A 27,063-nucleotide genomic window follows, 5' to 3' on the forward strand; every position below is an offset into this window, starting at 1 on the left:
ACCAGCCAACCCTAACCACACCCCCCGGGGACTTTAAATTATACCCTAGAACCTAAATGTCCAACCCACACATGTTTCAAAGTGGAACGATCTCCGTCTCTCATTGGCTAAGAACGGGGGTGTCTCTGTCACACCACTCTCATCATGACCAGTTCATTAAATGTCCCATTGTCCTAAACATTTAGTATTACAACAGATTCCACAGAGGAAACAATATTGAATACAATCTGCACTGGAGTTCCCCGGAGGAAGCCTGACCCGCACTGTTTGCCCTTATGCCTCGCCTTTTGTTTTTCTTTTAGTTTTTGTGTCTGTTGGACTTAAGTCTCCTGTTCCTTTAGAACTATCCGGAGCCACTACGGGGCTGCGCCCCGGGACTTGACTGCAGCCATGATAAATGTATATTTCATTCTGTACCTAGCGGCCGGCCCTGGTGGTTGTAGGCCCGTGCGTGTAACCGAATTATTGTTCAATAAAAATTAAAAAAAAAAAAAAAAAAAAAAAAAAAAATTTATTAAGAAGAGATTTCACAAAAATGAAATGCACTGTCAATAATTAAAAGGACAAAAAACTGAACCAGTGACTCGCAGCTCGTGAGCTGTAAAGCCACGGCAAGGCACCAACCGCTTTACAGGCCATTCACACACCTTTCATACGTGATACACACAAGACCATTCACACCACCAGGCACAAAACCAACACATTACAACACTCAAAAAAAGGGACAAGGTACACCCTGCTTGAGAAAGACAGAAAAGACAAATATTTCTGCACAACCACCTATTCTTCAAGCACACAGACATACTGGTTGGATTTGGCACGAGTGTGAGTGATGGTTCAGTATATACAGTTGTATTAACCAGAGATTTCACAAAAATGAAATGCACTGTTAATAATTGAAAGGACGAGAAACGGAACCATTGACTCACAGCGCGTGAGCTGTAAAGCCACGACAAGGCACCAACCGCTTTACAGGCCATTCATACACCTTTCATACGTGTGACACATACAAAACCATTCACACCACCAGCCACAGGCCCAGCACATTACAACACTCACACCAGCAGACAGCACCATTCAAGTGCCCATCACTTTCACACGTCCACATTCCTGACAGCAACCACACCAGCTCACGGATTGCGTAGAGTGGCGTTTAGCTAGCAGTGTATGTAGTGACCAGCAGCAAGTCACTACTCACACACCGCCAGCCAAGCGCCCGTCTAAGCACACCACCAGCCAAGCTCCCGTCCATGCACACCGCCAGCCAAGCGCCCATCCACGCACACTGCCAGCCAAGTGCCAATCCACGCACACCGCCAGCCATGCGCCAGTCCACTCACCGCCAGCCAAGCTCCAGTCCACTCACTGCCAGCCAAGCGCCAGTCCACGCAAACCACCAGCCAAGCACCAGTCCACGCACACCGCCAGCCAAGCGCCAGTCCATGCACACCGTCATAAATTCTTTTTAAACAAGAAAGAAAACACAAACAAATTGCAACTAAATACAAAACTATAACTACAAAAACAACAGCAGTAACTAAAGACATCATTCTATTGTCAAACGTTAAACTGAACAACTATATAAAACCATACAGACCAGGCAGTACACTATTAGACTCATGGTTGCTCCCAAAAACTCTTTTGAGTGCGATACAATCTGAAACATGTGGGCACACACAGCCCAGGATTAGAAGGATAATCGGCACAGTGCATACGACTCTCCTTCCGCACACCTCTTTGCAAGCAGACTCTACATCTCTTACAGGGATTTTTTTTTGGGGGCGTGGAAGGAATTAAATCAGGAAAGTGGCGATCTTTCAATCTAGCCACATCATCCACCACTCCACCTCTAGGAACACTTGCCTGTTCCACAACAACAAGGCTGCCTATCACAGACTCCTGAAACTGAAGAAAAGTCAACTTTGACGCAGGAGAACACTCCTTGAACACAACAGAAGCATTGAAAGTTGCTAAATTGAAGAGATGGATGTCCAACTTCTTATACCAAATGTAAGCCTTACGAATAGCAGTGTAAGGTTCCAACCTCTGATCTACTCTATCAACACCACCCATGTGCTCATTGTAGTCTAAAATGCACACAGGTTTGCGCACTTCAGCAATGTGACCCCAAATAGCCACAGGTGAAGTTCTCTCATCATGGATGGTAGTCAGCATGTACACATCCCTCCTGTCCACAAATTTCACAGCTAGTAGTTCATCACTACGCAAGGAACTGCACTGTCCCCTCTGAAGTTTATTTCAAACAAGCTCTTTTGGATAACCTTTACCGTTAGAGCAGATTGTGCCACAAGCAAAAGTGTCCACTTTGAACAATTCCTTAAACAATTGCACAGCAGTGTAGAAGTTATCAAGGTACAAATAGTGGCCTCTGTTAAACAGTCCTTTAGCAATATCCCACATAATTTTCTCTGAAACTCCAAAAGTGGACGGACAACCAGGGGAGTCAATAGTGGAGTCCCTACCAGTGTATACACGGAAATTAAAAACATATCCTGTCCTACTCTCAGACAACATATACAGCTTGATTCCATAACATGCCCTCTTGCTAGGAATGTACTGCCTAAAAACCAAACGGCCCTTGACCAGGACCAAAGACTCATCAATAGATATTTCTTTCCCTGGAGTATAGATCTCTGAAAATCGATCTACAAAGTGATCAAGAACAGGCCGAATCTTAAAAAGATGGTCACAGTCAGGGTGATCGCGTGGCAGCGCCAAAGCATTATCAACAAAATGCAGCATTCTAAACAAAAGTAAATACCGATCACGAGTCATAATTGCAGGAAATATGGCTGTTGCCATCAAGGGACTGGTAGACCAATATGAAGCCATAGACGGCTTCCTTATCAAACCCATCAATAAAGTCAAACCCAAAAACTTCTTCATCTCTTCCTGATCTGTGGGAGTCCACCGGGTAGCTCTAGAGTGGGGCCTAAGTCTGGCACTGTTGTCCTTCAAAAACTGTTCAGCATACAAATTAGTATGCTCAACAATCTCACCCAAAATACATCATCCGTAAACAACTGAAAAACTGTATAGGCAAAAAATCTTCACAATCCCTGCATTACCACTAAAGGCAGGCAACACCGGCTGCACCATGTTTGGATCAACCCAGAGTCCAGCATTTCCAATGGGAAGCCTTAAAGCCCCAGGCTGCAATCCAGATGCCTCTTGCACCATCGGCACAGCAGTGTCCTCCTCTAAAACAGGCACTTCATCCGCACTGAGAGTAGCTTCATCCACACCGAGAGTAACTTCATCATCCGATGATTTCATGTGGAGAGAAAACTCACTGCCTGAATCTTCCCCTCCCTCCTCTCCCTCAGAGGCACTGTCAGTCTCATAATCCTGCTCAGAGGAAGGTTCAAGAAGCATACCAACCACCTGCTGAGCAGTCATTCTACGGCTAGCCATAATGCTTACTAATAAAGGTAACTTGTCAAACAAGTCAACAACAACAACAAACACTTTGAAAATAAAGAAATATACAAAATGCAGCTTTATCACAAAGACCTATATACTCCAACACTATACCACTCACTTGACAGAAGCAGCTAGACTCACCACTACCTACTCTGCACAGACACAGTAAGGATCAACTATATCCAACTAAAAAAGAAAAAGAAAAAGAAATTACACATAAGACAATGCAAAACACATCGCAAAGAATTTCATGCTCACAACACTAACAAATATGCTGCCATTATGACACCACTTACAAAAAAATGCATTCATGCATGACAATAATACTCATTTGGAGTAAACACAACAAAAATGTTTTTCTTACCAAATAAATGCAATTACGCAAAACTGCAGAACAACCACTGCCGAAACCGCAAACAGGAATCGAAAACTTTACACTAGAATAAAAAGGAGAAAAAAACACAATTACATGTTCAAACAATGCACCAGTCCACACATAATCCACCAGCTAAGCTAAGGGGTGGGTGGGCCTAAGAGTATAAATAAAATATTCCCCCGTTGTAAAAGGAGAGCAACCCTTGCTCTTGAGGCCACTCCCCAACACAAACATTTTAAAACCCCTGTTGTCTAGTGGCTTCTACCCCCCTTGGGGGCAGAGGGGTCTAAAAAACATACTGCTGATCTGCCACCCAAAGAGGACAGAAATGGCCACAATCATCCTCCCATGAAGGGGAGCGACCCTTGCCCAAGGGGCCACTCCCCACAAACAAATCCCTGGTGGTCTAGTGGGCCCAAACATGACAAGCTCCAGCCCCCAAAGGACAGCGACCCTTGCCCAGGGGGCCACTCCCCACAAAGTATTCCCTGATGGTCCAGTGGGCCACTTTAAAAACAAATGGCGAAATCTGCCACCAGGGGGGCAGACAAAGCCAAAAAACATTGCCCCCATAAGGGGAGCGACCCTTGCCCAAGGGGCCACTCCCCACAAACAAATCCCTGGTGGTCTAGTAGGCCAAACATGGGGAGACACAGCCCCAAAGGGGAGCGACCCTTGCCCAAGGGGTCACTCTCCCAAAAACAATTCCCTGGTGGCCTAGTGGGCCCTAGATTTAAAAAAAAAAGGTGAGATCTGCCCCCCCATAGGGGCATACAGCCAAAAACATAGCTCCCGAAGGGGAATGACCCTTGCCCAAGGGGCCACACCCCACAAAGTATTCCCTGGTGGTCCAGCGGGCCACTTTAAAAAAAAAAGGCAAACTCTGCGCCCCAGAGGGGCAGACAAAGCCAAAAAACATTGCCCCCGTGAGGGGAGCGACCCTTGCCCAAGGGGTCACTCTCCCCCCAAAAAATCCCTGGTGGCCTAGTGGGACCTAGATAAAAAAAAAAGGCGAGATCTGCCCCCCCCCCCATGGGGGCAGACAGCCAAAAACATACCCCCAAAGGGGAGTGACCCTCGCCCAAGGGACCACTCACCACAAAGTATTGCCTGGTGGTCTAGTGGGCCGATTTTTAAAAACATATTGATAAATCTGCCCCCCAGGGGGGCAGACAAAGCCAATTATGTATGCCCCCATAAGAGGAGCGACCCTTGCCTAAGAGGCCGCTCCCCCAAACAGTAAATCGATTTCAGATTTAAAAAATAAATAAATCCCTGGGTCTAGTGGGGATTCCTGCTGCACGATCGCACGGTCGTGCAGCAGGAATGCACAAAAGAGGCATCAGGGGAAAGGAAAACCCTTTCCTTTACCCCGATGCCTCTTTTGCTGAAATCCCCTCCTCCCCAGAGACAAAACGTACCTCTTTGTTCCCCGACGCGCTGGAAGCAAATGGCTTCCAGCAGGTTGGGAAACAAAGGGAAACCTCCAATGACGTCAGCACGCTGACGTTATTGATGACGTGGAGGGGGGAAGGCACAAAAATCGGCGTCCCATGGGGGGAGCGCCAGCGCTTCCCCCGTGAGTGGGTGCCAGGACGGCTGGGAGCCGTCATAAGCACACGCCCACTGTGTCTCATGACGGCTCCCGGCCGTCATGAGCACCGAACGGGTTAAGAGTATCTTTACCAGGTCAACAAGATGAATGAATGGTATGAAAGAGTGATTTTATCAGGGGAGCCCCTAGGGTGCGGCAAATACCCGTGGCTCCTCAGCTGTGAGTTATCTGAATTGGCTGTTTCCGAATTCCACGGGCCTCCTCCCAGTGCAATGAAATACTCTCTGCATCACCCCATTGGTGTAGAACCCTACACCACTGAGCGAAGCTTCGCACAAGATGTGCCTGCCAGTGCATAGTCAGTAAGCGCTTTCTCTAAAGAAGGGCTAGATTCAGAAAGCATGCCCTCACCTTACGACTCTACCTCCTGGGAAATATGTCCAAATCTGTAGCTTCCCAAGATGCAATTGTTGTTAGCTCTGCAATAGTAGCCAGCACAGCGTGTATAGAATGCAAGTATCTAGATATTCCAGGGCAAGATTAAAGCATGTGCTGAAAATTTGTAGAATGCGTTTGACATCTGCGGCAAGAGAGGTTGCCCGTTGCAATCATGCAATTCAACCACAAGGGAGTATCGTATGCCCTATGAAGTATCATATACTGTATATTTTTAAATCTTGCTTTCCTGGAGATGATATGAGGAGATTTAAGTGCCTGTACCCATTCTGAGTCACGCAAGGACCTCCCTAAATCTTCCTCCCATTTGCGCCGGAGGCAAACTAGTGAAACCCCGGTATTTTCTTTAACCGCTTTGTAAAACTAAGTAATAAGGTACTATCCGTCACTCATGGTATGCATAAAGTGCTACTTAAGCGGATTGAAAAATCAGTGGTGCAGGCCCACTAGTTGCATTTAATTTACAGGCCCTAGGTACAGGTAGTGCCACTTTACTAGGGACTTACAAGTAAACTGCATATGCAAATTGGGTATAAGCCAATGTTACCATGTTTTATGCACTTTAGCACTGGTTAGCAGTGGTTGAGTGCCCAGACTAGTCCTAAGGCCAGCGAAAATAGTGGGTGTAAAGGAAAAAGGTCTGAGGGAAGACCACCCTAAGGCTGACCGGTCTAACCATCATGCTAGTCAATACTAAAATCCTATAAAACCAGATACTGACGCATAGCATTTCGATGTCAACCAGAGACCTACATGCACCCATTACCTGCTGATGATGTCACAGGGGTGACCATTGGTCCCACACTTTGGCCTTCAGCATCCCCCAATCTGCTCCTGAGGGACTAACTAGGAGTTCAGGGAGTAGAACCTACACAAAACGAACCAGGCACTTTCCTGAGGCAGAGAGTAGCACAGAGAGTGAGAGGAGAACAAAGGTAAAAGCCAGGGGTGACAACTACTACCCCTGGCTGCACCGAATTGGCATCCATGTTTGTTCAGCTGTTGCATACATTTCCCATATATTTCAAGAGAACCTCTCATGTAAGTTCCAAATTATCATGAATGACCCCAGAACTCAGAGAGAATAATAAACTGACAAGGACTTCCGAACATGGGGTTTATGCAACCCTGTCTCAGCCTTATGTTTAAATTGGTGTTATGTAAACCCATGTTCTATTTTACACTCAGTTACTGTATTATATTTTCATCCCGAAATGCAACTCAAACAGATGAATAAAATTACTGGCCATTGTGTTTAATTTATACATTGCAAAGCATTGCCTGACATAGATCACGCAGATTAGTATGTCCAGTGACGCCTCTCAGTGAGTGGTAAACGCAAGCCATACATTTATTTAATGTATAGGTGGAAAGGCCCAGAACAAATGTAAAACTTGCATACAACTGTGCATTAAATGCAGAAACGTTTGGCAAAAAGTGGTGTTTTCCACTTCCGGTAAATACCTCACACAGTAATATTGGTATTTACCAGGTGGGTAAATACCTCACTGACAATCCTGACACTAATCAGGGCCTAAGTGTCTTTCTTGGTCACGTATCTATGTAGGCCTTGTATCCCTTAAGAATTCATAGTGGTTTGAGGAAAAAACAAGAGATACCTTGTGTATGAATTAGTGTGCCTGACCCCTGCCCTGTTCTGAAGGGACACGAGTCTTAAGCTGCACTGTTTTTATAGAACTGGAGTTTCATAAAAAATTTAACGCAAAGAAGGATAGTGCCAAAAAAGCAATATGTGTAACAATAAAACGCAATGTTTCATTGGCTCCTAAAAAGGGCCATTTCATGGTCAGCGAGCAGGGGCGAACATTCCTTCATTTTTCGCAGAGGGGGAAGGGTACAGCATCAAAACAACAACTTGACAGGTAATAATATCCAGCCGTGGAGCAGTTGTGCATAGCAGCCTTTCAATCAACTGCAAGAAGGCGCCCCAGAGACGACCCGCTCATGGAAAGGCAGCTCACTTTGTTATGAGCCATGGGACACGAAATGTGAAATAGTTTCTCCTCGGCTTGGAGCACTGAGGCCCTTCTCCTGGCAGCATAGAGCCTGGAAGTGATCAGATGCCTTGCTTGAGGCACACTGTCAAGCAAGCATGGCGAGAAACCCAACAACTGTTTGGTGTTATGAACCTTTGAGAAGGGAGGGAGGGACTTGGCTCCTTTCTAACTGCCAAATCGTCAGAGTTGAATCAGCCATCCATTGCTGCTGCTATGTCACTTTGGGAAATGTAGATTTTAGCAATCCATCACGCTAGGATTTGGGGATAAAACTCAGAATGCAGACGGGTCTTGGGAAATGAATTCGACAGTAAGTGAATTGCTTCACTGTGAGAGGAGAATCATTTGACCTGATATGTTTGTTTCAGTAGAATGTGTAACATGTGATCCAGCGATCAGGGATCGATAATTTGTGTAATCACAGGCCCATTTATACTACCCAACAAATCCCTTCAAGCTGGGGTTCAATGTAATGCAAGTTTATACGCAACATACCAAATATACATTAGAACCTGCATTTCTCCTTATAATTTGTATACATTTGTGGCGATGAATACTAAAGTTGAAGAGTTGATGGCAACAATTATGTACTTATCTATCCTACTAAATAAACAGACTCAGTGTATGGTTTGTAAAATGTATCGTAAAAAATGTGAAATAAATGTTCATCTAGTACAGTTACACAACGCAAAAGCACAGATTATCACGAAGAGAAATAATATTAGCAATGTATAACATCAAAGTCATATCAAATAAACAATGCAATGAAAGAGTGGCTAGGCGAAGATAGAAATGATGTTTGAGACAGCATTAACAAATGAATATGCAAACTCGGATAATTATTATACTAACCCAAGGGAAACAGGGAAATCTACCCCTCTGGCCAGGTAAGAGCAGCAAGGCCCCTCGAGAAGAGTCGAGTGGCGAAGATTAAGTCAGGAATCAGGAAAACAGGTAGGCCTCTATCTGGAAACAGCAAAACCGTCGACAGTGACGATCTCCCGCTAGCTAAACACCAGCCAACCCTAACCACACCCCCCGGGGACTTTAAATTATACCCTAGAACCTAAATGTCCAACCCACACATGTTTCAAAGTGGAACGATCTCCGTCTCTCATTGGCTAAGAACGGGGGTGTCTCTGTCACACCACTCTCATCATGACCAGTTCATTAAATGTCCCATTGTCCTAAACATTTAGTATTACAACAGATTCCACAGAGGAAACAATATTGAATACAATCACAGCACATATTTTCTAGAGTGTATTTTTATGTATCAACTGTATCAAGACTTTCACGCTTTCTTTGTTTGCCTCTGCCATCTCGTGAGGAAGTTGCATCGCTTCCACTTGTTTATCTGGTTTGTTTTTCCGAAGCTTGGCAGTCAGTCAGCTCACTGTGAAGGTCGCTTTTTCATTCTTTAGCATTCCTCCTTCACATTCAAAACCCATTTCAAATCATTTATTTTTCTTGAGCAAATATTAACCCCAAACTGGCATGCAGAAGTGTAGGCCCATGCTTGCTTTTCCACAGAGCATGAAACACAGACCTTTAATATTTTTCATGAAATGTAATTTTCAATGTGCACCATCCCAGAATTCCACTAACCCATGTACATCCCATGTTATTGCTAGCAAGATATTATTAACATGCACATAAGCAGCATTAGTCTTTTAATTAAAGCCCGTTGCATTTGTGGCCTAGTTACATGCATTAATACATGCATTAACTTCACGCATGTGCAAAAGCATTTCCCCTTATTTTAGCGTTTCTTTAGTAATATTTTTCACAGCACACTGTTAATATATGTTACTGATGGTTCAATTTGAGCAGGTTTTATTTTCTCAAAACCCTGCTCCCTCAAACCCCCCTTCAATGGCCTTTTTGAGCCATCATAAAAATACCCTACAAGATTCAATTTACCACTTGTCTAAAATGCTGTACTTCTTTCTCGTTTTATCATTCTCCCGTCTAACTCTTTTATGATCTCATAGTAATTTCCTCTCATATCCTCTAATTCTATCTCTTCTCTTTTTCTTTTTCTGGCTCTACGTTTAAGATCTGTCTCCTTCATTCGACATTTGCATTTGCAACATTTATAAATCAAAACAATCATCAACATTACTAAAACTACCGAAGTAATAGGTATTATTATTTTCCCTAGTAAACTATTCCCTAAAGTAGTAAACCAATTTCCCACTGAGGAAAAACTCTTACCAAGTTTTTCCCATGCACCATTACCCTTCAATTCAGTCAAGTCATCATGAAGTTCTGTAATATTCTTAATATACCCACCAAGATTTTTACTCTTATCAGGCATATAAGTACAGCATTGTTGTATTTTCAACATGCTACAGACGCCACCCTCTTTTGCCAATAGTATATCAAGGGCAAGTCGATTTTGCAAAACCATAGATCTAATTAGAACCATTTCAGTATCAATCATTAAGAACCCACCAGCAGTATCTGTTGATAAACTATCAACCACTGTGGACAGTTTTCTAATTTTATGTGAGTTCAAAATTACTCCAACTGTAGGTATCAGTGCTCCAAAAATATCCCCTATTATTTCTGAATAACTCGCTCCTCTCTTATTACGTGTTAATCCCTGTTATATTTCATTAATTCTATTATTCTTATCTACATGATACACCTTTGGGAATGCTATGCCTAAAAAATAACAACATCCATACCAACCTGAAATATGCATTCTTACCACACACATAATAAATTTCCGGGAAAACAGGATCAGTTCCTCCTTTCAATCCCCAACTTCCTTTTATTAAGAAAGTATGCTCACATTCACTAGAACCAATGAAGTAGCTATTAAGTTCAGTCTTTTCTCTAACCGCCCCAAGCTTTCCTCTATGTTGAAAATCTAGAGTCATGGCAGCGTCTCACCCTTTTTATAATGACCCTCTCTGAAAGCCCATGGAGGTACATGAGACTTTTGCTCAACAGCTTTCTTTTTTAAATCTCGTCTTCTTTCTTCCACTAAATGTATAAACTCTATCTCTTCATGTTGTAATTTGCAGGTTAAGTTATTTTTGTGCATCTGTTGTATCTATTCGTTTGTTACTAATAAAGAAATCACCCATGTATGCCACATAAATTGATCCATAACTATCTTCAAATCTCTTCTAACAGGAATTTCAGAAAATATTAAATCAAAATTAGAGTTATAATACTCCAATCCTTTCCTCTCATAAAATAGGCTGGTTAAAACATTACGAGACACACCATATGTTAAAGGTAGGTGATGATATGTCACCCTTTCTGAGACAGACTATGGTAGTTGCATACACACATAACAATTTCTCGCATTCATTGTGTTAACATACTCATACAAAATTTTGTAAAGACATTTAACGGGAAATCATTAATTGATTTATCATGATGATAAATACTATCATCTTCTATCTTTTCTACATTAGTGTTTGAATTGTCTTCAGTAACAGAATCCATTCTCTCACTTCCCACATCATTAGTATTTTTTTGTGATTAGTCAACATTAAAACAGGCACAACAACAATCAGTGTTAACCACACCAATATTAGTAATAAGACAAGACATAAACAAGCATTAATAAATCTACGTTTAAAACTATGGTTTTGATATCCAGTCTCTGTTACCTTTGCCATTTCTAGATACTATATATAAAAAAAAATATATATAAGAAAAAAACCTAAAAATTCCCAAAACTTGAAAAACTTTTGGAAACATATCCAAAAACCATCTAGAGTAGTGTATCCTTACACTTTAGGCCTCTCTTCTTTACCCCCTCTTTTTCTTTCTTTTTTTTTATATCTTCTTCAGCTTCAAATCTTCTGGAATTCTCAAATTTGTCTTCACTGTTTTTTCACACCTTAATTTTTACAGTTCTTTTTAAGGTGGTCTTAATTTGTTTACATCACTTTGATCTGTACCAGCTTCTTCTTCTCTTTCATTTGGGTTTTCAATTTTTTCTAACATCACATATGTCCATTCTGGAGCTGTGTATTTCTTACTCGGAATTCTTATTCTTTTTGTTTTTCGTATCAATTCTTCTTCTGACTCACTTTGTTCAGTTTGACTCAATATTTCATTTATTTGATCTGGCCTTTTTTTCTAGAGTGTATTTCAGTCTTTTCACTCCATTTGGCCACTCATCACCTTTTCTTGCTTTCTTATCTTGAACTGCTTCTTTACCTTTGTTGTCCAGTTCGCAAGTTCTTTTATTCAGTTCTTTTCTTGCTTGTACTTGCTCTTGATTCTCATCAGTCACTTTCTCCTCTTCTTTCTCAACAGCAGTCTCTTGAGACCAAGTATCTGGTGCCCACTTTATTCGACTTGTACTTGGTTCTTCAGCTTTTTTAGAATCTGTCTCACTAGATTCTATAGCTTCATGTCCTTCAGCTTCTGGTCCTTTTCTTCTCTTTACCAGTTGCTGCTGTTCTTCCTGGCTTTCAAGTGGACTTGGGACTCCTCTTGTATGATTTCCATGTATCCAATTAGGCAAGCCACCACACTTCACTGCTGTTGTTGTCACCAAAATAATCTGGTATGGTCCGTGCCATCTGAGTTCTAAACATGACTTCCTCACATGCTTTTTCACCAGAACCCACTCGCCTGGACTTAAATCATGTGTTTTATCCGGCTGTGTTGTGGTTGCAATTTCTCCAACCTGATGAGACACAGAACGCACCAGATCAGCCAATCCTTTGCAATAATCAAGCACTAGATCATCAGTAATATTCATCAGTTTGTTTGCTGGTACATTTGCTTGTCTCATTGCTCTCCCCATCAAGATTTCATGAGGACTCAATCCAGTCTTTTTATCAGTATCCAGGAGACATTTCGGCCTCTGATGAAGTCGCCCAGCACTGAGCTGGTCTCCACCCTGCCTAAGACCCCTCCTCCCTCCCGCTTCTCTGATTTTTGCCCTATTGAGTTAGTCGACTCTCTTAAAATCCTTAAAGCCCTCAAGTCTGGCTCCCCGCACGATCCATGTGCCGCCCGATTACTTTCCGATCTGGCAGACACCATCAACCCCGAGGTCAACTATTTGGTCAACCAATCGCTCAGGGAAGCTCTTGTTCCCTCGGCATGGAAACATGCTCTAATTCTGCCACTTCTTAAAAAGCCCTCCCTGGATCCTCTGCTTCCAGAGAGCTATCGTCCTATCTCACTCCTGCCTAGTTTGGCCAAAGTGTGTGAGAAGGCTGTCACATTTCAACTGACCAATTATGTGGAGGTGGCTGGCGTGCTTCATTCTGCGCAGTCTGGATTCCGGGCCTCCTACAGTACCGAATCCGCTCTGTTGGAGGTCTCGGAGTCAATTCGCGAGTGTCTGGACGCCGGCGGGAGAGCAGCACTTATACTGCTGGATCTCTCGGCGGCGTTCGACACGGTGCCCCACGCCAAGCTCCTCGACCGCCTCTCGGACAATGGAGTGTCTGGGAATGTGCTGCTCTGGATCAGGTCTTTTTTGGAGGGTAGGTTTCAGCAGGTCTAGCTCCCTCCGTGCGCTTCGGCTCCCCTTAATGTCACCACGGGGGTACCTCAGGGGTCGTCACTTAGCCCTCTGCTTTTTAATATCTATGTGACTCCATTGGTTTTCCTGGCGGAGTCCCTGGGGGCTAAGGTGATGGCCTACGCCGACGATACCCAACTGCTGTTTACCTGGAGCAAAGCAGATGGCTCGATGGTCAAACCTCATCAGTGTCTGTCTTCGGTATTTCAGTGGTTGGCTAATGCACAGCTTAAATGCAACGAGGCTAAGTCAGAAGTTCTGCTGTTCGGCTCGTTTCCCTCTGAGTTTAGAACAAAACTTTGGCCCTCGGGCTTTCCATGCCCCCCAGCGATTAATGGAGCCGTTAAAAACCTCGGTGTTTGGTTTGATGATAACCTAAAAACTTACCGGCACTTGCTTTGGGCTTTTGCAGAGTCTTAGGAAGTTCCTTCCCATGCTCCCGGTTAGGGCTAGAGAAACGGTGGTGCGCGCTTTGCTCTTATCCCGTTTAGACTATGCCAATGCCCTCTTGGTAGGGAGCCCTGGTTACCTTGTATCGAAATTACAGGTGGTCCAGAATTCAGCAGCCCGACTTCTGGGCGGACTGTCCTCCCGGCAAAGTGCCCGAGACCAACTGCGGGTTCTTCACTGGCTCCCAGTTCAGTCTCGCCTTAAATTTAAAATGCTGTCTATTGTTCAAAAAGCCCTTTATGGTCTTGGCCCCAAATATCTTCAGGTCCGATTCTCCTTCTACATCCCTAGGAGACAGCTGAGGTCTTCCTCATTGTTGCTTATGCAGACCCCCAAATTTGAGCGGGCCCGCTTGGGGGGCAACTCCTTCGCCCGTAGAGCTTGCCTTGCCTGGAACGCCCTTCCCCTGTCTTTGAGGGCCATTCGTGATCCTCTCCTGTTCAGGAAATCCTTGAAGACCCTGCTGTTCTGATGAATTTTGTGGGATTGTTGCCTTTTTTCTCTGTTGCTAGCGCCGGGACACTCCCGAGTATCTGTGCGCTCAATAAATTTAAATAACATAACATAACACATCAGGAATACTTCTAAGACTCATTAAAACCAGGGATAAAGCGTCTGGCCATTTCAGTGTTGGAGACGCACACACTTTTGACAGTCTGGATTTTATAGTGCCATTAATATGCTCGAACACTCCGGTTGCTTCTGGTCGATAGGCACAATGCAGCTTTTGCTCAATTTGTAATGCTGTGCAAATCATCCAAATTATTTCATTATTGAAATGTGCTCCTCTATCTGAGGCTGGAAACCCAAACCTAGGTATTATCTCCCTCAGAAGTAGTTTAGCAACAGTCAAGCTGTCATTCCTTCTTGTTGGGTAAGGCTCCACCCAACGAGAAAACAAACAAACAATGACTAACACATATTTTAGTCCATTACTATGGGGTAGTTCTATAAACTCCAACTGCAACCTGGTAAATGGCCCTGCTGCTTTTCCAATTCAACCCCAACTAACAACTGTCTTTCTACCTGGATTTTACTGCTGGCAGACTATGCATCTCTGGCATAGACTCTCTGCAATGACCCTGAATTTTGGATTATACCATGACTGCTTGAAGAGTCTGATCATAGCATCTCTCCCAACATGTGCAGTTCCGTGGTACATCCTTGCCATTTGCGGTAATCACTGGCCTTGCATCAGCATACACCCAACTTCATCTTCGGTTCTCTTTTTACAACCTGATTATATCCAAATTTCTTTCTCTACCTCACTTGCTTCTTCCTGCAGCTGTCTAATTTCTTCCCAAGTTTCCAGAGAAGAAAACATCAAGCGGCAATTTGTATCTTTTTTCTACATCCCTCGATTGAGTGCAATTGAATTTTGTGCACAGAAACGAGCCACTTGGTCTGAGTATCTGTTTCTATTTGTCACATAGTCATTTCCTGACTTATGTGCTGAACATTTTACCACGGCAATCTTTTGGGGCAATTGTAATACAATCAATAAATCCTTCAAATTTTTACTATTCCGGATTGGAGATCCTGAAGATGTCAGAAATCCCTGTTGCATCCACAACTGACAAAAATCATGCACGACCCCGAAACCCTATTGACTATCAGTGAATATGGTTACTCTCAGATTTTTACCAATTATACATGCTCTAGTCAGAGTAATCAGTTCAGAAAATTGAGCAGCATTTATCCCCTTCAGAAAGGATGCTTCAAGAATCGTAAACATTGTAGCACTCAATGCACCTTTCTCATCTCTCAAGGAAGATCCATCTACAAACATCACACTATCTGATTCTTCCAGTGGTGTATCTTTTATGTCAGGCCTTGGTTTTGTGCACAATTCTGTCACATCCAGACAACCATGTTCTGCTTCATCTCTCACTTCTTCGCAATTTGAACTCAGCAATAGAGTTGCTGGGTTCAATGTCGTGCATCTTGTTACTGTTACATTTTCAGCACCCAAAATCACTCTTTCATATCTAGTCAGCCGACTGTATGTCATATGTTGAGTTTGAGTTCTTGTTAAAAGAATCTCAACAGAGTGTGGCACATATATCCTTTTACTGGGTATCCCATAACAATTGCTTCACTCTGCTCAAGACTCACACAAGTAGCAGCCACTGCTTTCAAACAACCTGGTAATGCTGCTGCCACTGAATCCAAAGTAGAAGAAAAATATGCCACTGGACGACGTGACATTCCATGTTTTTGTGTTAAGACTAAAAGTGCACACCCATCTCTCTCACAACAGTATAATGCAAAATCCTTTTTGTAATCTGGCATTCCCAATGCAGGTGCTCGACAAAGATTATCTCGCATTTCAATAAAAGCTTTCATACACTCCTCATCCAACTCAATCAGATCAACCACATCTTTATGCGTTGACCTCTGTAAAGGTTTTGCAATCAGTGAAAACCCACTGATCCATGGTCTGCAGTATCCAACCATCCCCAAAACATTCAGACTTCTTTTTGAGTCGTAGGAGAACTTATTTGCAAAATCACATTGATTAGGTCTTGCATCACTTTTCTAATTCCTTTCTCAATTTTGTGTCCCAAATATTGAACGTCTGTTTTACAAAACTGTGATTTTGCTGGTGACACTTTATGCCCACCTTCAGCCAAATGATTCAGTAAGGCAATTGTATCTGTCACACAGACCTCTCTTGTTTTTGATGCCACAAGAAGGTCATAAGTAAACTGCCCTAACACTGAATTTTCTGGCATGATCAATGACTCCAAACACTTTTTAAAAATCTGATAAAAAATTGAAGGACTCTCTGTATACCCTTGAGGAACTCGGCACCATGCCAATACTCGGTCTCCGAACCGCAAGTCAAATAAATATTGGCTATCTGGATGTAAAGGTATCGAGAAAAATGCTTGACACAGATCAATTACTGTATACCACTCTGCATCACAAGGAATTTGGTAAAGAATCTCTGCTGGGTTTGGCACTATTGGACTACAAGGTACTACAATCTTATTAATTGTTTGCAAATCCTGTACTATTCTGTATTTTCCACTTGGTTTTTTGATCCCCATAATAGGTGAATTACAAGGACTACTCAGTATTTCTTTTAGAATACCTTGCTCAATCATTTGATCAATTACAGGAATCACTCCTGCTGTGATCTAAGGACTCATCTTGTACTGAGGTGTGTGTGGATAAATTGCACCTGGTTTAACTATAACCTGTATAGGATCCACACCCTTCATCAAACCAATGTCCTTTCCTGTAAAATCCCATACATCAGGTCTCACTGCATTTCTCAGTTCTGTAGGTAAATCCTCTTCTGTAAGTAATAAATATACAAATCATTCACTTCTGTCCCTTGCTTCACTAACATCATTTTAAAAGCAACATCTTCATCTGGTATTTAAAAAGCAATACCATTTAGCATACAATAGATGGTGCAGTTCATCTTACAAAGTAAGTCCTGACCTAAAAGGTTCACCGGACTTGTATCACATAACACAAACCGATGCATGTCTCTGAATTTTCCAATATGAACTTCTATAGGTCTTTTTATTGGAGTCTTAATATATTTATTTCAGACTCCCACAACTTGGATACTTTTTCGCGAGAGTGGTAGGTTTGGTATTTCTTCTGCTCTCACAGTAGAACAGGTAGCGCCAGTGTCCACAAGGAATGTAACATCATTACCTTCCACTTTTCCATCAACAAAAGGACCTGACTGATCTACCTCTAGAGATAAGCCAAGCACGCACTCTTCCTCCCCCCTCAGGCACTGTCACTGAGATGTGTCTGAATCACTCTCTGAACATTGCAACAATTATTGCAAAACTACTTGCACATTTTAATTCTTACCAACTTCTTCACCTGCATGAAATCCAGTATTCACATTGTATCTCTGCTTTTGAGCATTCACATTATTTGGCATAGGAGCTTGTGGCACCTGTACTTGTTGTGTCTGTAGTGTACCTATCTGCTACTGCTGTTGCTGTTGATTCACAACCACTTCATTCTGCATCTTTGGATTGAAATTTTGATTCATTCCATTATTTTTCAGTAAAGTTCTACACTCATTCCTCCAATGTCCAAACTTTCCACACGCATTTCTTCTCTATTCATTTTACTTCTACCTCCATTTTGTACCTGACCATTTTGATTTTGCCCTTTCATTTGGAAATCTGTTTGAAAACCAATATTTCCATCTTTCTGTTGTGCCACTTTCACCTGTGCCGACATCATTTTCTCTTTCAACTTTTTATGCCGTGACTCAATATCGTCACTACAATATTTAGCATATCTCAGACTCTCATCGACTGTTTTACTCTGCCAACAAATTAAATGTTGCTGCATCATGTTCTAATTTCAGGTTTTAATCCAAAAACAAGTCTATATACAAAATGTCCCATATCTTTGTCACCTATACTTTCTAAACACCTGCAACAACCTTTCATAATAAGCATGTATCGATTCTTTGGGTTCCTGTGTTGTCCTGTCAATTTTAACCCAATCTGTTTCTTTTGGAGAAATCTTACTTTTCTGAAAAGTGATTACTTTATTATATTTCCTCATCACTTCTTCTGAAGGTGCTCCTGTTTTCACATCTCTCGGATATTCTTCCTTAGGCCAATCAACAGTGATTTTACACTCAGTCCATAAGTCATCTGGAAATACAATTTCTAAAAAGCCATCTAAATCTTTCAACAACACTTTTGCAACCTTTACATTCCATTCTACCTGTTAGTACCACTCGACAGGTTTCTCCCTCAACCTGGGAAAATCTTTCTTTGATAACTTTATTTCGGTCAAGGACCATAAAAGTGCAGATAAAATACATACATACATGGCACATCCAATAAAACAATAAAAATAAATACATTTCTTTAAATTAAACATTGAGTTATCAAAGCTATTTCAATAATTTAAAATGATTTGAGGCTTAACCTACAGCGCAACATGGCATAGAGAAAGCGAGAGACAGCAAATACAATAGGCGGAGAAGTGTCATGCTTGAGGACTCTACACGCCTGTACACAATGTCTAAATCCCAAGTTTCTACAAATTGGAATGAGCCAATATTTACGTATGTTACTGTATGCAGGACAAAAAAATAGGACATGGTTAACATCTTCTCTAACATAATTACATAATGGGCAATTTTCATTTTCAGTTTTTGCCCATTTCGAGGTGAATGATCTAATGGGTAGAGAGCCATGCCTTAGTTGAACATATAATTTCCTCGCAAGAGGGGGTTGGACTTTATCCAAAAATTTCTCCCTCCCCCTTTCTGATTTAAATGCGAGGAAGTCAGTAGAGAGCCTGCCATAAGAAGTTGAGCTTTGTAAAGCATGCAGATTGTGTTGTCTCACCATATTTAACAACTGAGCTCTAGATATCCTCGGGCAGCTCAACTCAGGGGACCCCCATAGTTGAGGCAGACCTATTTTTAAAGAGAAGGCCTTGATGTGGGAAAGCCAGGGGATGTGTTTGCTTTTTAACTGTACCCATGTCTCCCGGAATTCAGCTCTAAAGGATACCAACTCAGGTACTGACCAGAGCCTCCTCCAATAAAGCAAGGGGCGCACGTCTGCCAAGTTTTCAATGGACTCCAAACCCATGTCCAATCGCAATGGGATAAGAGGTGTACTTATCGGTAATCCCACCAAATTTCTCATAAAGGCCTGTTCGACCCTCACGAGACTTGATACATTCCTGTGACCCCAAAGTTCGGCACCGTACAGAGATGCAGTCCAAGCCTGCAGGCTATAAATCTCAAGGGCAGGCGCAACCGGTTTGGATATCGATGCTCTCTGGAACTTGCCAATACCGCCAGATATTTGTGAAAGTCTAAGGGCAGATTTAGCAATCTGGTGGCCCCAGCCAAAATCCTCCGTCAGCGTAATCTCAAGGTATACAAAGATCTTAACTCATTCCAATGGGACATTATTCAAAAGAGGGTTCGGGCACGTGTGCCTCGGGGGATTGAAGATCATAAACTTGGTCTTATCCGTATTGATCTCCAAACCCCGCGAGGCGCAAAAGCTCACAAAACCATCCAGGACACGCTGGATACCCGAAGAAGTTCGAGACAACAACAGAGTGTCATCCGCGAACATCAAAGCTGGTACACGGCCGGACGTTAACCAAGGGGCATCACTATCCTTGACTTCATTTAGGGTATGGACAAGACCATTTAGTAGGGGCCAAGACACACCCCTGCCGGACGCCCCTGGCAACAGGGAAACGATCCGAAAGGGTCCCGTGTCTCCCACACCTGACCTGTGCATAATTTCCTTCATGCAAACATGACAAGATCTCAAGCAGATAGGGCGGGAGGCCCAAGTCTGCTAATACCACCCACAATTTTTCCCTAGGGACCAAATCGAAAGCGGCCCGCAGGTCCACAAAAACTAGGTAGAGGCTGCCACCCTCGACCTTTGTGGTTTTCCAAAAAAGGACCTGAAGCCGAAAGATTTGGTCCAAGGTTGAGATTCCGGATCTGAATCCAGCCTGGAGAGGTGGACAATATTTCCCGTTCCTCCATCCATGCTTGAATCCTGTCCAAAATAATTCTGCCCATTAGTTTTTGTGTTGTATAAAGCAAACTAATTGGCCTATAGTTTGAAGGGGTAAGTGGGCAGCCTTTTTTGTAGATAGGGACAATCTCGGCCCCCAGCCAAGTGTCCGGTGGGTCAGACCCCTTGAGGATCGCGTTGAATAGGATGGCAAGGTAAGGCGCCCATATTTTCGGCTGGGCTCGAAACAAATCCCCCGGCAATTTATCAAGGCCGGGAGCTTTGTTAGGAAGCAATCTAGCTATAGCAGATTCTACCTCCTTCAGGGTGATACTCACTGGGAGGTCAAGCGGATGCATACACAATCCAGGGCCTCCGCCCGAGGCCCCCGTCAGTCGATACTCGTGACGGGGGTCTGGGGCATGGGGCCGAACGTGTGTCGCAATTCCCTCCTGGCTAGATCCAGAAGTTAGACTTAAACCCAGCTAAGATGGGTCATCGTGCTCCAAGCATGCATATAGAGCCCCAAAATGAGCCTCCCACACTGGGGGCGCGATATTTGGGGTGATGGCTTGCCCTCCCCCCTTAGAGCCTGAACTAACAATAGCCCAGAATGACTTTGCGTCCCCAGTCAGGAGCGCATTTCTCAACTCTCCCCACCTAACTTCCTCCCAGTCCCTCTTAGCTCCCTCAATGGTCTTTTTATAGAGCGAGCGAGATAGTCTAATTTTTAAGTTATCCTTGGCTTTGATTGCAATAAGATCTTTCTTGGCTTTCCTGCAGGTGCCATTGAACCAGGGGTGTGGCTTAGCCCCACCTCGTCTAGGTCTGAATAGTGGGCAAAAAGCATCCCCCAGTACGCTGGCCAGCTGGCTATGGATTTTTACAGAATGACCATTTGGTGGCAGGTCAGCCATCGCAAGTAACCATGGTATAGCGAGCTGGTATATTTCACCCATCTTAGTCGGAGAATTTTGGAAGTGGGGCCATTTGACCCTACGCCGGTTGTTCGAAACCATGAGTGGCATGCTCTTATTGGAGGTGAAACCGGCTTCAGGGTTAGTCAGCACAAAGCTCCCAGGTTTAAGAGTTATAACAAGGACGTTGTGGTCACTGTCGTGTCTCGGATACACTCTAAGTTCTAGAAGCTTGTCCCAATGTTTTGCTTCCAACATAATATAATCAATAATGGATGTTTGTGCTACCCTATTAAGTGTGGGATTTCCCGGACGATCAGGGTCCAATCTCCCATTACACGCCCGCAAGGACATAGCAAGCGAGAATGATTTTATTTGGAGGACCAACCGAGTCCATGCCTTAACAGGAGGGATCTTTGGTTCCGGGATAGACCAGAGTGAATCTTCATCGTGCTGTTCATCCCAATCAGGGTTAACCAAGGGCTCAAATTGGCAATTGAAGTCCCCACCGACTATTAGCATAACCGAGGAGTCAAGTGTCTGAATAAAGAGATCTAATACTTTAATCGTATCAGACTCCTGCCCATGCCTAACTGGTCGTGAATAGATATTAATTATGGCTATTTTTAGTAAATTCAGGGGTGTCAATAACACACATTGGACATCGGGGGAGTTAGTTGGTATTTGGGTAGCTTTGACGCCCAAATGGGTGCCTATCCAAATTGACAGGCCACCGGATGGGCGGCCTCTACCACTAGATACTGCCAGGGTATGGCATGTTGCATAGCCTGGACTTGCACTCTCCTCTAATGCCCAAGTTTCCTGAATCAGGCAGATGTCATGTACTGCCATAAAAGAGCCCCAATCAGGATTAGATAGTTTATTTTTTTAAACCAGCAACATTCCACGAAAGGATTTTTATGGTACCATCGATTGCGGCACCGGTGACTTTTGTGATTCCTGTTGCCATGATGGGGAGGCTAACACAAGTATGAGACTCTAGATGGACTTTCTTCTCTATTTCTTCTATACAGGGTGCTTCCCCCCCCTGCAACAGAAACTCCTCGCGGGAACCCCGCATCCCCTGCATCCCCCGTGGCACACCTTACCACCCTACCCGCACCATCAGGGGGTGTGGTCACTGCATGGGTGAGGGTTTTAGTACTTCCCTCCAATGTAATTGAGAAGGTAGATGTTTCACTGGTGCTATTCGAGGGTAGCTCCCTGTCGTGCGGGCGTCAATCGACCTGATTCAGTACACTAAACCTATTTCGGTGCACAAAAGATGGCAGTGGGGTATTATAGACGTTTACGTCTACCCAGCTTGCTTGCCCTGATGCACTCCAGGAGGACAGCCATTACGGCCCTCATTGTATTTAGCTCTTTTAAAATAAGCTGGTCTCAAAGGAGGAACAGGATAGAAATATGACAGGTGAAGGGTGAGGATTTGGGTGTTTAAACTGGAGGGGGACAAACCGCAGATGTACTCTACGGCAGCGGTATCCCTAAAATTTATGACCACACAGTTCCCTACTATAGTTTTGGGACCCTTCCCAATCCAGTCTATACGTCTTACAGACAGGATTTCCCCAGAGATGTAGGAAGGGAGAGATCTATTTACATTTAACCACTGCACACACTTGTTTTTTAACTCAATATGGGTTTCGTTTTCCCCCTGGGATAGAGGTGGTACCCCCGATAGAACTACAACGTATGGTAAAGACTCTGGGGGGAGGTTAATAATTTGCAACTCCGATGGTGTGCCTATAGAGAATGGATTTAAATTTGATGGAGCTGAAACAACGGAGGGCCCCCTTTCCAGACTATATCTTTCACATTCTATCTTTTCTTCGCTGGAAGTAACTTTTGGGGTTTCAGAGGCCAGGGCCGGGATTGCAGCTACATGGGAACCGTCAGCAACTATAAATGTACTTAAAGAAGGGCTAACTGTTTTCGTAGCTGGCTCATTGCTAGTGGTGATCAATCGTATATCTTTATTCCCTATAACACTGTCAGCTACTGAGGCAATCTCAGGTTGGGGAGCACTACAGCCTGCTCCACTAGAGGCAGAATTCCCGTATGGAATCGTAGGGGACATTTTTCCCAGGCCCTTATTATTGAGGGTAGAAACTAGTCTATCAATCCTAGATGCCAGGGATTTAATATGGTTACCAATAGTCTGTTCTAAGAGAATCTGAAAATCAGCTATTAAGCTAGTGACCCAGAGCGGGGCTATCATATTTGCTGGGGAGGAGCCGATTATGGTTAGTGCAGAATTTTTATTCGACTTCTTAACAAGTCTCCTTCTTACCTCGGGCTCCCGTTTTCTTTTTTACAGTAGTGTTTGGGGGAGGTGGGAGCAAACTTGGGGGTATATGGCTAGCTAAAATATCTGAAGGAACCTGGGCACAGGGTAAGTCAGCAAATGATGACGTAAGAAAAGAGCTTACGTCAGGAGGATTTATTACAGCTATTGAATAGTCCCCAACCTGCTCTGCCAAAGGTGCCACAGGGGTGATAGACAACCTTCGCTCTGTATTTTCAATAGCATTTACCACTACCCCAATGTTTTTTTGTAGCATCTTATCGATAGCCGTGAGCGAGGGGAGGGGTGGTGCCATTGCCGTCTGTTGCCTTGTCACTGGGCGGGGAATTGGAGTCTTTTGATTTTTACCCATTATGGAGCTTGGCTACAGGGTAAATCGTATTCTACAAATACTTAGTTCTAAAGTCCAGGGAACAAAATAAAAGTCAAAAACAACAGTACCTTAAAACAAATTACCAGGCCAACAAGGGTAGCTACTAGCAATGTTAAGGGGGTGGCCCGACCCGACCTCCTCCGGACCCTGACGGGCAAGGACGGGCCCGCCCTTGGCCCGGGCTTTGCCCAGGCGCTGCCCACGCTGCGGGGCACCTGTAGGCCTTTTGTGAGTCCCAGGCGCTGCCAGATGCCGTCACCGGCAAGCGCCCGGGGCTTGGAATGCTGGGGGATGTAGTTACGGTGGCCGTTCCCCTCACGTCGGCGATGTTACTGCGCTGTGGTATAGTGTCCCCCAACGATGGCCGTTGCCCTCACGGCAGGTACGTAATTCAATTTTATGTCTCCCGGTCTCGGAAAGCGCGTCCCGCGCTGCGGGGCACCTGGAGTCCTTTTGTGTGTCCCAGGCGCTGCCAGATGCCGTCACCGGCGAGCGCCCGGGGCTTGGAATGCTGGGGGATGTAGTTACGGTGGCCGTTCCCCTCACGGCGGCGATGTTACTGCGCTTTGGTATTGTGTCCCCCAACGATGGCCGTTGCCCTCACAGCAGGTACGTAATTCAATTTTATGTCTCCCGGTCTCGGAAATCATTCGTAAAGGATAATATATCCTGTCTTGATCAGGGAATGTGAACATATCCACCACCTGGAACTTCTCTCATGAGGCATACCATTTCAGCCTGTTCTGATTCTCTTAATGGAAATAAAGACGCTTTTTTACTTGCAAGCATTTCTTCCTTTTTTTTCGCTCATTTTCCTTTCCATCATTCTAAATCACCCCATTTCTTCAAAGTATTCATTAATTCTTTTATTTGCAGTCATTTGCCAGATGTATTGAAACTCTCTAAATCCTTGTCAGTAAAATCCAGTCTATATGTTTTCTGCAAAACTTTGGATTTCTCTATGTCCACTTCATATTCTCGTGCAGCTTCTGCCAACCTCTCATGTAGATTCTTTATTTTCCATGTTATATTCTTACATAGAAATAACAACTCTTCATCTCGGTACTTACTCAGTCTCTCTGGACTGATCGTACCAATAATCATTTTTTCCAAATCCACTCTCAATCTACCTACATCTATTCTCGATTGTGACTTAGTATTTTCCATTTCCATTCCTCTTACCCAGTCATCTAATTCTTCTGGCGAAGGTCCCACTGAACTCCCTGACTCTGGAGTTGTTCCTCTGACATTCTGCACTATTTTCCTAGGATCCATCTGTACACTTCTCTTGGGTGTTTGAGTCACATTTTCACTAACTGGAAGATCAATTAATGAAGTATTCATCTCAACTCATTCTGATCCATTAACATTCCTGGCATTATTTACAGGGATTGTCAATGTATGCACTCTCGATATATTCTAACTCTTACCGTACATTGGAACTATAGGGCCAATCGTTACCGCATTTATACTCATCTGACTAATTTTCTGAGTTAACTCCTCTCTAGCTTTATTCAACATGTTAATCTCATTCTCCTGCAACATTCGCGTAACTAATGAAACTTGTGAAGCTATCGGAATTTGTGTAACCTGTGGAGTATAAGTCTGCGAAGTCTCTAGAACTTGGGGAACTTGTATTTCAATTAGTGGTGGTGCATTTGGAATTGCTTCCCCTGAACTTTCCTGATATAGTGTAGGTCTCTTCAATAATATTTCATCCACATTAACTCATCATCGATCTCATCCGGGTCTATATCTAATTATGAAGTCTCTAAATAATTATTTTTCTCTTTACTTTGACCTCCAGCCTGATCTTCAGCAACTATCACTGGATATAACCCATCTGCATTTATATCTCTCCTCCATCTTTTCATCTGTTCATCCCATCTTGCCTCAGAATATCTCGTAATTATATTCCTGTACTTAACTCTATTCCTGTCTCTCTCCCTTTTATAAGCCTCATGTTCCCATTCCTTAAGCGCTTCATACTGCATAGGTCCAGGATTTGGTTTCAATAAATTAATTCGCCCTCTCAAATTCTCCAAAAGCCTTACATTAAATGTACCATGCTCTGGAAAAGCTAAATCTCCATCATCTTCCGTGTAAGCCATCCATTTCTCTAACCATGTACATGTATTATATCCACGTTCTAACAACATAAATGAAGCAGGCTTTGTCGGAGGATGCACAGGAAGTCCCTCTCTAGTAACTATTGGCTTGTCTTTTTTAAAGTAATCCTTTATTCTTTTAACCATCGTCATATTTCAATTCTTTTACACTAAATATCTCAGCATTCAAAATAAAATCCTTCCGTAATTCTACTTATTCTATTTGCTAGCGCTCGTCCAATACCGGTTCACAACAACCAACCAATCACGGCTCACTACGTAACCACTATTCTGACCAATACCAGTGCGGTTCACAGCAACCCACCAATCACGGTTCACTACACGCTCGGTGCCTGACCAATGCCAGCGCGGCTCTTTGTGACGTCAGTATTACTCCTGCTACTGACCCTCCCTTTTCAAAATATTACGGCAATGTTTTTCTACTTTTTTCTTAGCTAAATTATTGTTAGAAACAACACAAACAATGCTGACTTTGTCTGTTCCACTAGTAAAAAGTGATAGTTTTGTCACTCAAAGAGACATTATTTTGCTTCTAGTAAAATAACAACCAGTGCTATTCTACTCTCATACGAGTTAAAGGAAGACTTGGTACTCCACTGGGGATACTAACCAAAGTTTCAGAAAGAGGTCTTGGTATTCCTTTGGGAATGTAAGGCCAAAATTTCGGAAGTGGACCCTTCACTATTTGATGTAATCTTCTTTCAAACAAATAAGTCCCTAAAATAATATCAACAGACTTTCGCTGTTCGATATTACAACAACAGACAAAGTACTTCTGCAGTGTGATACCTTTCCCACACTATTCCTCTGCCACTTAGGCTAAAATAATATCATCCCGGGATCTTAGGTAACTCGGTACCAGTACTTCCAGACAACATAAAACAAAGACACTAACTTTTCATATTAATAACCCATAAATCAATAATTATTGCCAAACTGATCAATAATTAACCCTCCTCTGCTACCAAAACTGATCCAGCGATCAGGGATTGATAATTTTTATAATCACA

Source organism: Triturus cristatus, chromosome 5_2 (assembly GCF_964204655.1).
Source record: "Triturus cristatus chromosome 5_2, aTriCri1.1, whole genome shotgun sequence".
Taxonomy (NCBI): Eukaryota; Metazoa; Chordata; class Amphibia; order Caudata; family Salamandridae; genus Triturus; species Triturus cristatus.